Raw genomic sequence first — 15,820 nt, forward strand, 5'->3', positions numbered from 1 at the left:
ACAAAGTTCCAATCTTGGAATTGTTATGTTCACCTTTTGGAGCAACCTTGGCTTTTCCAAGAACAAAATAATGAGACCATGTACTATCATCTGACATAGCAAACAAGTAGACAGCTGCAGCAAAGCTTTTCTGAAGCATAAGAGTTAACTTGTAGCAGCTCCTTTCTCCTGGTAACCCTCAGAGAAACAGGTAAGTACATCCCAGGTTTCAATGTTCTGTAGATACTTTTAAGTTTTCCCATTGCGTCTTTTTGGTGTCCGAGAGAGGTTTATCCCAATCAATTGTCTTTCGCATAAGTTCTTTGAGAACGAGTCTTCCTGGCACTACTACAAGAGCAATTAAGCCTTAGGGTTCATATATGTTATTGATTTCCGACAACACGCCGCTTCGAGTAAACGTTTTGTCTAACGAACGATCAAACGAACTGTCAAACACTTATACAATTGTGTTCACGTTTTTAATATAGTTTTCTTTTCGCTTTGGTGTCTGCATGATGTGGTCCATTCTTTAAATTTGATGACAGAAATTATTGTGGCACATAGTTGAGAATCTGGATGCTAATGGCGCTGAAAGAAACCATTGTGCCAAAGCACCTTCTTTAAATCTTAGACCAATGATTCCGCCTGTGTCCTTTAAAACTATTTTCTGTAGTTTCCAGAGTGTTGTCCAGCCAGATATCGTTAAATTTGCTACTCGAAAAGTTTGCTGTAAATAAGCCCTGTAGATAGTCCACCTCCCTTGATAGTCTGGTCATATTCAGAACTTGAGCACTCATGCAATTAGCATAATTGTATACATAAATGCATCTTATTATATTGTTCTGACTGTATTAATTGCATTTTATAGTCATTATGAATATGTAGGCAAAAGTTGACACTTCGCATTAATTTTAGCGGCCGTGTTGGACATCATCTTGGAAAGCAATGTTGTACCACGGTTTTCATAACTACAACATGCATCTTAATAAACTACAGACTAAGCCTTTCTTTTGATGTATAGAAATCTGTGTTTACAGATACATAACGATATGGTGTCAGATTTACTATCAAATCTGCTGTACTTATACCAATTCATCATTCTACACACATTTAAATGATGAGAACATAAATAGCCCCTTACGTATGAATGTTATGCTTTAATCGTCATATACAAGGTCCAAAGGTATTTTGATTCATACAAACATGATGACAGAAGCAAAGAGGTTAAATTGTGTAAACATTTGCTTAAGGTATCAAATTTCACGTTATTCAAGCTCTTTCTTTGATACTGACTGCACGCCATATAGTTTCAAATTACAGAAAGGTTGTCGTTGAAACATGCTTATTTTATCGTTATCACGGATGTTTTGGATGAATTACATCGGTTGCTCGGGGTCACTTCAATCATTTGGATAAAATGTCTGCGACTGATGAGTAAGTACTTAAATTGATTATATTTTTAAATATTGTACACTTTTGTACACTTCAAAGTCTTCAAAAATATTTTCGCGAAAACATTATACTGTTTTGGATTGCTTTCATTTTTTTTCCATTGCTGCAATCATATCACCTTTTTATTTTGTAACCGATTGTTATGTTTTGTCAAGCTATACGTGCAAATTCAAATTGTTTATCCAAAGTAAGCTTTGTGCATTAACTATGTATTTGTTAGATTTTTCCCGAATAAATTGAACCAATAACTATTCACGACCGAACTTCACCTAGACCTAGTCAACTATCCTAATCATGTTTCGTTTAAATAGATCAAAAGCATTTCTAACAATACTATTTTCTTATGTTGTTTATTCATTAACTTTGATGGTGGTTTTTAAGTTTGACTATGGTATGTCAACTTGCCTAAATGAAAAATCCAATTTTGTGATATCTATTGTCGTATATTTAGTATATAGCGATTTGCTTACTCTTTTATAAAGATCATCGTAAAGATTTACTCGTATTGAGAAGGTTTAAGAAGCATGTATCCGAATTAAACTAAAAACTCACTCATTAACTTATGGTTCTTCTTATGAAAAATAAATATTTTTACATTGTACGACTGAAAATGCATATGGAAAATTTCTAATATTTGTTTCAAATATACAACAATCCTTTATACACCCATATAATAAGACACATCTAATAACAGACAATTATAAAGAAACAAACAATAACTCCAATATTTTTATGGAAAAAAACACACTAAAGAAACAACTACAGTAGTCGAATGTTTAAACTAACACCCCGTTAAATGTCACAGAGTTATAAGCCAAACTCATATTAATCAAAATAGAAGGAGGTTCCAAAACGTACACCATTATTGAATTAAATACGTCGATTCTTACCAACTGCTATATTGATGCAGAATGAATATGATCAGATTTTAGCCTCAGAATAGACATTCACGAAAAACGTTTTGCGATGAAAAAAACCTTCATAGAATTTTAATTTGTTGGTTCAAATTATAAAATAGATGATACCAATTTTAATAAAATCTTAGATTGAATAGATCAAAATGAATTGCAGTCATTAATAATAAATGACTAATTAACTTTCTCTTAAACAAATCAGTACCTGCCCAACCGATTTTTAACTTCGGTTATATAATATCCCTGGATGTTTTGGCGTTTCCGTCCATTGTTCTTTTTAGGTTTGATTTTTTCTCCAATTATGGAAAAAAAACAACTGCTTAGAAATAAATGCTTACTTGAAATATATGTAATAGCCTCTAAAGATGCCATCAGATAAAATGAAATACAATTGTGATATGATTTGTTTGTATAACAAACTATCAATATCTGTAAAAAAAACACAATATTCAATTTGTTAAAACAATCAAAGAATGTCCGTTACTTGTGATGTATATGCGTTATTCGTAATATATTGCAGGAGGTTTTAATTTGTTAAAAAAGAGAGAGAAATATAAATCAAATGTAATAAACATTTGCCTATGAATTTGTATATGAATGTAAATAATTAAAACAATTCGATAGTTAACTGAAAAGTGAAAATGTTTTTTTTTCACCAATAGTTAACAACAATTTTCGTTTTGTTGAATATAAATATTACTACTTCCCTATGGCATTCTTACGAACAAAATATAAATGTTTGTGAGCTTGTATTTTATTACCATTGTCAAAATGTTGCTAATTAAATAAAAAATACTATGTTCATTAATGAATGTTATTACACATACATCATACTTCCAAAAAACATCATATATGAATAGCACAATTTAACAAATAAACATAACTATCGATCTTACTTGTTTGCCACTACAAACATTTTTGCAAATGTCATTCACTTTTGTTTCATACATATTAACCCTTTCTTTGTTATGACTAGAATGTGTCGTACGATTCAGATATCTTTATAAGTTTGTAAAATGGAAACACAAATACATGTATCATTTATGTTCCATGTAAAGGTAACATAGACAGACGGAAACAAGTACTCAAATGGACTTTTAGTAATAAGTATGATATAATATTGTTACAAGAGATACATCGTTCAAAATGATCTATTATAACCTGCTTTTTTCAGTAGAAATACTACACACAGTAATGGAGTTTCATTTGTTATAAATCCAAAAGCAAATATAGAAATACACACATATAATCAATTTTTAGAAAGTGAAATCACAGTTTTCGACATTGAATTAAATCACCATTCTTAAACAGTATGGGCCTAATGAGTAAGAACCTACACTCCTGCAATCTTTACACGTTCTGCTAAAATGATAATGAAAACTTTATTATTAACAAACAGACATCATAGTTTACAAACATTTGCCTACGGTGTCAAATTTCATGTGTTTAAGCTCTTCCATTGATATTAAATGGATGCCATATATAACTATTTTAAATACCTTTATTATTATTATTATTATTATTATTATTATTATTATTATTATTATTATTATTATTTGATTTTGTTTTGGAATTGCCAGTTCATGACAACCCGTTTATTTTATAAAACAAACATTACATACAATTTATATATATATATTGTATGTAATGTTTGTTTTATAAAATAAATATATATATATATATATATATATATATATATCGAACTGGAACAATATCATTTAATTATTAGGTAATTATTAAACATTTTGAAAATGCCTTAACATTATATTGTTATTTCATTAACAAAATCGTTTAAAAAAACGTTATAAATGCTTTAATTGTTCAAGATAGTTTGAAGAACGTTCAAATCATTATATAAATGGTATATAATATTTCTCGGTGTTGATCTCCTTTCACAAATGAAGTAGGTCTTATAGATGCAATAGGCAATCTGACTTAAAACAATGTTTACGATATTATACTATTTTTGGTCAATTTCGTAACCTTTTACTATAAATCTTAAATTCTTAATTTCTTTCTGTACTCTGCATCTTTTAAAGATATCATGTGTAGCATTCCAGAAAGTTGTCAAAAATGGACATTTAATAAAGAAGTGTTCGTAGTCTTCTACTTTATTACAATAAATACATAAAGGGCAATCCTTCAACTTCTTAGTAAATAAAACTAAATTCGTTGCTACAAGATCATGCAATAACAAATGCTTATAGAACAAAGTGATTTTGTTTTTTTAATAGGTATAGATTTAATGGAGTCTAAATTCTTTTCAAATTGGTCTAATATTACTGATGGTATAATGTTCCAGTTTGCATCAACTGTATAAGTCAGATTAATCACCCATTTTAATGTCTGTTTCCCATAACTGTTTTACGCTTGATTTGATCTTTTTTTCCACTCCAAATAAATTAAAAAACCATGGAGTTTATAGTCTTTATAATTGAATCAGGCGTTACTATATTTTTTAGCAAGATACACACGTTTTGGAAAAAGCAAATATTTAAGTCGTTTTGCTAATGCCTTTGCTGCTAACTTATAATCAATATTTAAGAAAGAAATAGGTCGCCAGTTTTCAAGATTTTCTGGGTCTCCTTTTTTATATAAAAGCGAAACTACACTTTGTTTTTTTAGTAAAAGACCATTTACCTTTTTCATAACTCTCATTTAAAGCTGAAATAACTAGGTCTCCAATTAAACGCCAAAACGTTTGATAAAACTTTACCGTAAGACCATCGAGTCCAGGACTTTTGTTAAGTTTAATATCATTAAGTGCTATTGAAGCTTCTTCATAAGAAATTTCTCCCTCACAGTTATCGGCTAATTGAGAATCCAATGTTTAATCTAATTGGATATCATTTAAAAACTGGTTATAATATTCTTCTTTTTTAAAATTTGATGAGTATAAATTCTTATAAAATTCGACTATTGCATTTAGTATATCTTGAGTAAAAGTATTCTGGCCCCATCAACCTTGAGTGAAATAATGACTTTCTTACATTGACGTGATATTTTAAGATAAAAGAAATATTTTGAATTAGTTTCTCCTTTTTCAATAAAATCTACCTTTGACCGTACCTTTCCGCCTATGGCTTTATTTTGAAATATTTCTTTTATTTCTCCTTCAATTCGAATAATACGTGCGGAAATTTCAACGTCCGGGTGTGTCGCGAACATCGCGAAATAACAGACTTTTATTTTAATATGAGTTAGTTAAATATACAATACTTTTGAGATTGATTCGTATTGTTTAAACTTTAATTTGCATAACCTTAAGCTTTTTACAATATTACAGTTTAATCGTTTAAGTATAACATTTTTTGATTTGCACCGTTGACCTTTTAACTATTCGCTATGAGTCTACCGGTGTTATTCAACGGTTGCATTGCTCCGGCGGAGTCGCACGAATAACACATGAATTCGTGCTACTCACAATACTCGTGCAATTCATGTTTGTTTTGGCGGTAAATTATAGTATAAAATGCCTTTGTTGGGCGTTGAGAAAACAATTAAAAAAAGTTAAAATGTTAATTAAAAGGAGTTAGAATTAAAAAGAGTTAAAAAGTTAATTAAAAGGAGTTCGAATTAAAAAGAGTTAGAAATGATTTAAAGGGAGTTAAATAAAAATAATTTAAAGGTTTATAACATCGGACTATCAATTATAAATTGGATTATTTGACAAAATGTTAGATTATAATAGTTAGAAAGTGTTAACTTCTGGAAATAAATTCATTACTTAATATTCACTATTAAGGACATCTGGAAATAAATTCAGTACTTACTATTCACTAAGACCTAAAATCTAATGTGGCTAAAATAAAAACACCGCCACAGGGTGATTGTCATTCGATTCATATCATAGTTTAGGTTCTTTTTCTAATTCATTAAGACGGTTATGGCGAGTTCGCGATTGTTGTTTCGAAAATTCAACTGTTCGATTTCTAATTTCTATTTTGCGAATTTCCCATTTTATCTGAGGTTTAATATCTTGTTGAATTATTGAATCTAAAGAAATGCCGATAATAGTTTGGTACTCATTACTTTCAAGGAGAGAATTATTAAATTTCCAATACCTAGGACCTCGTTTATTAGGTATTTTGATATTCGTTGATCCGTTGTTGTTATGATGGCAGGTCTTATATCCGTGGAATATATTTGGGATACAAAGTTATGTTCAATTAGCCAGAAATATATTCTACTTTTCTCAATATCATTTTTACGCCTCTAAGTAAATTGTTGTTTCTCTGGATTAAGTAATCTCCAAATATCACACAATTTATGCGTTTCGATTAGATTAGTTTTTTAAAAGTATTGATCTCGGACTTTTGTAACTTGCTTATTCCACTGCTAATTGTAAATGTGTCATTATAATCACCTACAATAATCTTTATACCTTAACTATTTTCATATATGATATTTGATAATTTAGTATAAAAGTCATTTCTTTCTTATTTACCATTTGAGGCATAACAGTTCACTAATGTGTATGTATTATCAAATCGATTCACCATAACTATTTATAAGAGTCCATCCAATGAATTCATTTAATTATTTTGTCGATTTTATCAGAAAAATGTGTTTCTTGTAGGAAGGCTATATCTGCCTTTTGGTTCTTTAACCATTGAATTAAACGGGCACGTTTACTACTATCCCTTAAACCTTGAACGTTAAAAGATATAATATGAATAATTATTTGGCTGTGTTGCATTATATAAGGATATTCCTAAGTATAGATGATTTAAGAGGAAAAAAAAAGGAATCGTTCTTTGACAGATTTCTAAACTGAAGATGAAAGTAATATGATGTAAGCCCGAAGTACATTCTTATCGTAAACAAATGCGAAAGGATATGAAGTGCAAAAAGGCACCATACGAACAATTATTTTTAATACACAACAAAAACAAACAATACTTCAAAAAGCGAAGTAGAATTAGTATGTATAGAAATATTGCATTTAGACATCTATCAAAAAACATCTTGTCAATGGACGAATACGTGGAACACGCTAAAACGTGTATTGTTGTAGAAATATTCTAATAATAATGTTACAACAATAAATGCTTGTGAATGTTTCATGCGCCACATTAGTGTATGCTATCGTTTGAACAATTTTTAATTAAGCGTATAGCAACAGGTAAACGTACAAGATAATACAAATGCCCTTATCTAACAAAAGCATAGACGAATAAACATTCATTGCTGTATATTCAATGTGGAAGGGATTATATGCCTCAATAATCAATCACCACAGTTAACAGACATAGACATTCAAGTAGTATTACTTACATGTTATACAGTAGTTTAAGTATTAAGCCGTGTATATATATATATATATATATATATATATATATATATATATATATATATATATATATATATATATATATATATATATATATTAAGACAACAGCTACCTCCAGCCGGCCAATCACAGGTCTGCAAAAGTGTTTAAACTTTGATAAATCTCACACACAACTGTTTTTCTGTCGGATATTTCAACTGGTAAATCTCGTGCAAATCAAGCACCTACTTATGTTACAAGGACGTTCTTAATACTACAATACTACAGAAATGTTTGTTTCCTGTGCTTTTCTGACATATTTCTCATACAAATGTATGGTATATGACTGAAAAACAAGCACTACACTTTCTGTTGTCTAAGTCGGATAGATCACGAGTAGCCGTTTGATATGGAATAATCAACTCGCTACGCTCGCTGATAAATTTCATATCAAACGGCTACTCGTGATCTATCCTATACATATGTAGTACAAAGGCCTTTGCAAACGTACAAGGGTTTAAATGATAAATAGCCACAACAGGCGTGTTTTTTAAATACATGTGAAGTGCGATTATCAAAATAATCAGAACCAAACAAACGTACATTAAATCGTAATCTAGCCCTAAGTGTCCGTAAAACTGAACAGGGGTTGAATTAATAGATAGTATACAGATAGTAAACTATTTCTTTTTTTTGTTTCCTTGTGCGTACATGTTTTGTCATGAAGATCTTCAGCTGGCGTGGGAGGTGATCGCTAAGCCGCACAGGAGGTTTTACCTTTGTTCGGTGTGACGTATTTGTCAATGGACTGCTGGCTAGTTTTTAATATATCACGGTCCGGTTTCCTCGAGGTTAGAATTGGAGTAGACGACCCATAAACTGGAATTTTGCTTCTATTTTTAGGAGCGGGGGTTTCCGACTGTGAAGGCAGAATTGGCTGTGAATCTTGACTGTCCGGGGAACCATCGTGCGTCGGAATCCTCGCAATTCGACACATCTGCAAAATTACAGTCTGATTTATTGGGCCCTGTCTGCTTACAATATAAGCATAACCAGTAATTAGGACACACATTAAAACCGTGTCCTTTTTGTAAACATTTTGTACATTTGAGTACTTTCGGCCTCACATTCTGTCCAAAATAAAAAAAAATCCGGCCTGAAAATTGACCAAATTGCATGAATTTGGGTAAAGGTGCTTTTGATGTAGACTCTTTAACAATACAGATTCGGTCAACGGTTTCACAATTATTGAGCTTGCCACTGATGCGGAGTTTCTCGCGAAAGTGCGAAATGACAGTGAGGTTTTGTAGAGTGAGCGTTCGCTCATCTTCAACAAATAGGGGGATGTTTTGGACCAGAACCCTAACTGTTCGTTCACCATCGAACCGGTTAGGATGTGTAGGAAGGACCGTCAACTTCTTGCCTCGAAGAATTACCCCCTTAGCCATCAATTGCACTTTATCCTGGACATTGTCTAGGTAAACACGCTACATTCCACGAATGCGTTGAAGTCCAGTTATATGAGTGAGTTCAATTGTCCTACTAATTGCTTCATAAAGCTCTACATGCCTAACAAATTCCTCCTTAATGGGGGTTCGTTTCCCAAACAATTCCACTTCGCGAATAAACACAAGTGGTATATTCAACTGTTGTCCGGACATGCTGTCCGAATTTGCGTTGCCCTCGCTATTGATTGTGTCCGCTACAACTGTGTTACTGTCCGCCATTATGTCAAACTGACCACTCGTAACTAGGTCAAGTCAAAATGTAGATAAAACAGTACCTTGTATCGGTATACCTATGTAATCCGATAATCATTCAATCGCCAGTATTCACTTGATATTTACACACAAAATAACAACCTTTGTCGTCCAAACAATACTTTAAATCAATGATATTTTCTAGAACATAAGAATACAGCCATAGCATATGCCGCTTACGTTTACTTTATTAAATATTCCGCATTACACAACACAGTAAATCATATACACTATAAATGTAAAACATATGGTATTATCATGTAATTCTTATTTAAGAAGTTTGAGTGGTTGCGATACATGAAAATTAGAGTGTTTTATTTTGATAAAGAAACAGATAAACGAACATGAAAAAAGACAAAAACACACAAAATGCTTTAACAAAAAACAAATTAATTAAATAAGCATTAATATTCTACGAAAAGGTAGAAAAAAGACTGTACTAGAGAGTTTTTCTTAAATGTAATATATTACATGCCATTTCTGCTTATGTGTGCTATTTAAAATATCTTTATCAGAAAAGAACACAGCAGAACAGAGCAGAAACTCGTTGTTTATTTTAACATATACAGATCATCGTTGTTAACAAGCGTGCTTTGAATGAGTCCAGACTCAATTCATTAATTTACAGAAGATTAATGTTACTGGTCGTTAAATACTTATTTAACGTGATTAAGTCGTTGCTCTTTATACTATACCTAAGTCCTTAGTTCGATGCTTTTGTCAATTCTATTCTGTCAAGTTAATTGCTGCAATAAAACTATTGCTATTTTTTCACTGAATGTTGTCGTATTGCAAGTTATACCTGCCCAGTAAACATATTTAAAAATGTTGACTTTTGGTTTTGACATAAATACAAAAAATGTGTAAGTAAAAGATTTTGATATGCTTTTTATGTTTAAAAATACCTTTCTTCCCTCGAATTATGTGATGATATTTTCTTTTTTGTTGAAACCTTTTGCAAATGTTTAGGTTCTGAAAAAGATTTTCATTTGCATATTATATTCGACTAATTATCTTAACTCGATTAGTTTTTGGCTGCGTTTCACAATGTTTGAGCTACAATTAAAACCTTCGTTCTTCCCTTATATGAGTTTGTTTTGTACAGTATAAATTAATGTATTACTTACGTGTCACCTATAGGTCTTACCTTAGCCACACACATTGCGAAAACAAAACGACATTGGCCATTTGTCATCGAATGATTTGATGTTACAAACTATGTCTGTCAAACAGAACGTATTTACCATTAGTCTTTTGCCTTTGGACACCGTTTTGTGACATGTATTCACATTTACGACGGTTCGATAACAATATTTATAATTGAATCTTAAGTTATCACATACTATGTATGCTAGTTATCTGATCGAGCGTGTTCTAATTTTTATTTTTGACCAAGACACGAAATTTAACCCATTTTCTATCATAACTGTGCAATTGTTGGGACTATTTTTAAAATGTTTAGCACTGAAATACAGAAACGTGTTTTATCAAACTGTGTGGTTTTACGCACTGTCTTCCCAAATAACTAAGTACAAATGTGTTCAATTGTTGCTACTGACCAAAATACGATGAAATAAAAGACATTTATTTTCTGATTTATTATACTTATATATATTTCCTTCTCCATATCATTTGAAGAAGATTAAAGACAAACAAAAAAAAACAGTTGCCATGGTAACCATTCAATAAAAATAAAATAACATGCTAAGAAACATCACTTTATGTTAAAAAGGAAATTTCTGTAAGTATATCTTGGATTGATTTTCCTGACAATTGTTAAAAACGTGAGCTGATCACCATTAAGCAATTCTAAACAATTTAATATAAGAAAGACATTGTCAGCAAATATTAAGGGTAATGACAATGACAGTTTCCCTAGAACACTAGACTCTGGCTTCCATGGTAGCTTTAAAAAAATTGACTCATTTTCTGAATTGACATTGTAACTATTAAAACGAATACATAAAAAATGTGTATATATTTAGAACCAAAAAGTGCGTACATGTATTTGTTACCATTCATAACATGTGAAATATTACACATAAAATATAACATTTAATATGGAAACATATTCACTCTATAATCACTCAAAAAATGCAGGAACTGTTAATGTTATTTTAAAAGAACAGTTACTTCTAATTGCCAGAAGATTAATCGTCTTTGAGCTAAACTGTACTTCAATATTGCAGAATTTAGAAAATAAATCTGTGAGACACTTCATGGTATGACTGCTGCATGATACAACCACCGTCAAATTCTGAAGAATATTGTCAAATTACACCAAGTTGATTTTGTAAGGCTAAATGTTGGAAACTTTTGGCCTTTTTTCATGAGCCTGAAGTTATAACAAAGGAATGTGTTGATTCCAATACACATTTATACAAAAATAAATTGTATAGCAAATTACTTTTATGATTTTTTATAACTTTATAATTTAATTTTCCTTTCCAACTTATTCCTCATAAAGGTTCATATTATATTTTTAATAGAACAAAAATGGTACAATTTGAACATACAAGTAAGGTACTGTATCTTCATCAGCCAGGTCAGAGTAAAACTGAAAGTAAAACGAAACATATTAAAGATAATTATGTATTATTCAGATTAATTATTTGGAATGGTTTTAAAAAAATAACCGCCATATCTCCATTAAGTCATTAAATTATTTTTGAGCAGTTCAACCACAAGTCCTGGCATTGGGATCATTGGAGGAGGCATAGAACTAAACAAACTAAATATAACTAGACATATTTTTATCTATGTTTTAGAATGGCTCACATAAAAATAACTGCAAATTTCCATTTAGTCCTCAATTAGTATTTAAGCATTCAAGCACACATCCTGTCTAGCATTAAACACATTTGGGCAGTCACCTGATTGTTGTTCTAAAATTGTAATAAGATATATTTGTGCACTATTCATCATGAAATGCCTTATTATTCTTTAAAATTGAAGCAGGAACTTGTTTTAAAACTGAAAGTGACCAGATAGATAAAGAACCCGGTCTGTTGATTTCTTTTAAACCGATCACAATATCCAATTTGAAAATAAAAACAATTGCAATTGACTAATGTATGCGAGTTATAAAACATTTGACCAAATTTCATGCACAAGAATTGAGAACACCTAAGAAAAAGTAATCTAAACTTAATAAAACAATGATATGCTTAAATCTACCTCAATGTTTACTCTAAATAATTTACTATTTACAGAGGTTGGCACTTTAAGTAAACAATAATTACTTCCTTGGTTAATTCGGATGCTCTTGGCTTGTAAGGTTGCATGCCTTGTGAGTCATAAAATTGTTCTTACTTCTGGCCACTCTCAGAAACGATGAGTTTATAAATAGCCGTTACGGAAAAATGCGATAGATTACTGAATCAAATGGATGCTATCACTTTGTAGATAAAATGATTGAATTTTCAGAAAGTCGATGATGCATAAGTGTTTTCTTTCGATTTGGACATGTAAATAAGCATGTTTGATCCCAAGTTTTAGTTTGAAAAAATAGAAACAGAAAAACTTCATAATAGTTCATAAAAGTTATACCCACAGATGCAGAAGACGTCAATGTATGCTTGTAAAGTCATTGACAATCAAAACGATTCTTAAAATAGCCGAAAACGGAAGTATAAAATGTCAGTCAAAATGTCCCAAGACCGACAGAAAAACGGCAATTTAAAAAAAAAATGCTTGTGAAACTTAGACCCCTATTACATTGACTCACAGAATGAAATAGACCCCGTACTACAGTTGATAGATAAATCATTCATGATTATTTTGGTACCGTTTTCGGCAGTTAGTATAAATGTTTGCGGGAGTTAAATCCATTGGATGGAAGGGTCGTATTAGCATTGTGCAAAATATGGAAGCCTAAAATACAACGTCATGCTGTTGTTGCTACTTATGAAGTAAACTATGTTGCACTTATAAATTAAAAATAACCACTATTCTTATTTATAATCTAATTTATTAGTACCTGCCCATACGACTATTGCCCATTTGTTCGTATCAGTGTTATTCAAAGTGAATACCAACACGTCATTTTACAACAAAAATGAATAATGAGAACCTAAACAGCCTATAACATATGAAATGTATGCATTAATCGTCATATACATGTTCTAAAAGCATTTTTACTATTATAAACATAGTAAGAGAAACAAAAAAAATCATATTGTACTAATATTTGCTTAAAGTATCAAATTGCACGTAATTCAAGCTCTTTCTTTGATATTGAATTTATGCCAAATAGCTTCAAGTTTCCGAAGGGTCACCGATGCATCGTAATAAATGATCGTTAACAATAGTACTTAGGAAGACCTCTTTTGGTAATGGATATGCGCCATATATAAAAGAATGGTTTGTGTTGAAACATAATTAATGTATTGTTATCAATAGTGTTTTTGATGAAATAAATCTGATGTTAAGATGTCACAATTTGGATTTTGCCTCTTCAATGTCACATTAAAAGATGTGAAATCAAAGTTGTGAAGTTCCGGAAGTGCTGCCTACAAAAGAAAAAAAAACAGCAACTGGTACTCTCCGGTCCAAAACACCAGCGATCGGAAAGGACAGCAGGAAAATTCTAGCGAAACAGAAAGAAGGGATGACAGTATGTTATTTGTACTTGAATAGTTACAATTCATAATCCTATTGCCTCTTTCAACAAAAATGACTTTGTTTTGTGTTTAGGGTTCTTTTCCATATAGGTCAAGTAGAGTCCGAATTTGCGATCGAAATATGAACATGTTAGCATTATTTTGGAATAATTGTTTATAAGCTGAAGTCAGGCAGTCGCTTATTTCAGTTGCAATTTTGTACGTGTTATATTATTTTATTAGGCCACACTAAATTAATAACTTGTTCATCGGATTTCCCGCACCTATTTCTTCAGAAAAGCAATTTTTTTATTTTTTATTTTTTTATCACTTTTAAAAAAGTTATTTTTTTACGAGCGCTAATTTGTTTAGTAGAATGTAGCCTTTTCCCATAGCCGTAATCAAAGCACTGGCTAGTCTCAATCATGCAGCCGCTCTAATTAGATTCAATGAACGATATACTTCTACTTCTACCGGTTAGTGACCACCGTCATCATGTTGACTATTCTGTCACTTTTGGGTGTGCGCAAATATAATTTTGAATACAATAACAAAAAGGGTGCTATACAAATTAGACAGTGGTGATTAAAAACAGGGGGCTATTGATTTATTTGTTAGTCAGGAGCCGCTTGAACGATTCCAGGCTGCTGACAGATGTAACAGAGGAGGGTAAGGCATTCCAATCCCTGATGGTCCTCAGGTAGAATGACTCTTTCCTAGTCGTTGTGTTGCATTGTGGGATCTGGAAAGAGTTTGTGCCCATATTTCTTGAGATCCTGTCTGGTGGTACGAGTTTGCTGCAACGTTGACCTCCTGGTTGTTGATCTTATACAGCATTGACAAACGTGCGTTTTTTCTTCTAACCTCTAACGGCGTCCACCTTAGTTGTTCTATCATATCAGTAACGGATGATCTGTTTCTGTACCGATTTGTTACATATCTGGCCGATCTTCTTTGTACCATTTCTAATTCATATTTATCCTTTTGTAGATGTGGATCCCATAGAGCGCTGGCGTACTCGACTGTTGGTCTAACGAGGGAGATGTAGGCATTTTCTTTGATATCGCTGTTGGAGATATTGAGGTTTCTTTTGAGAAATCCTATTGTTTTATTTGCCTTGGTACAGATGTTTCTGATATGGTTTTCCCATTAAAGGTCTGATGTTATGGTTACCCCTAAGTATTTTGCAGATGTTACGTGCTCCAGAGTGTGGCTGTGTAGCTGGTAATCCTTTATAATTGGTGTTCTGTTTTTTTGTTACCGATAGAACCTGGCATTTAACTTGATGGAATTTCATCATCCATTTTTCTTCCCAGAGAGCCAACTTGTCTAAATCTTCCTGGAGGGTATTATCATCTGATGTTACTGTGATGTATGCAATGGTGTCATCTGCAAAGAGCCTCACGGTCGATTTGATGTTTTCTGGCCTGTCATTGATATAGAAGAGGAAGAGGCTGGGTCCTAGCACAGATCCTTGTGGCACCCCAGACTCTACATCGATGGAGTCAGATGTTTCCCCTTCTATCAGTACTCTCTGGGTTCTCTCACAAAGGAAGCTTTTTATCCAGGTGTGTGTTTTTTCTGTTATCCCATAGTGTTTGAGCTTGTGTGTCAGTAGGCTATGGCTGACCTTGTCAAATGCCTTCGAAAAGTCCATGATTAGGCAGTCAGTTTGTTGGCCATTATCAAGGTTCTTGGTGATGTCGTCGAAGAATTCTATCAGCTGTGTTTCACATGATAGTTTCTTCCGAAACCCATGTTGGAGGTCATACAGGATGTTGTTGTTATCTGCATGGCACATGATACGGCTGGTGACTATGTGCTCCATTATCTTACAACATA

At 31.9% G+C, this 15,820-nt stretch overlaps 1 long non-coding RNA gene across 1 annotated transcript; it reads left to right on the forward strand.

Annotated features, from left to right (window-relative positions):
• Window positions 1-1,204: 1,204 nt before the first annotated feature.
• On the forward strand, window positions 1,205-10,972 carry LOC128203232 (uncharacterized). Its single transcript, XR_008255898.1, has 2 exons — window positions 1,205-1,413; window positions 8,521-10,972. It is a non-coding gene; the product is annotated as an uncharacterized LOC128203232 (long non-coding RNA).
• Window positions 10,973-15,820: the final 4,848 nt, after the last annotated feature.

The sequence above is a fragment of the Mya arenaria genome, chromosome 9, assembly GCF_026914265.1.
Source record: "Mya arenaria isolate MELC-2E11 chromosome 9, ASM2691426v1".
Taxonomy (NCBI): Eukaryota; Metazoa; Mollusca; class Bivalvia; order Myida; family Myidae; genus Mya; species Mya arenaria.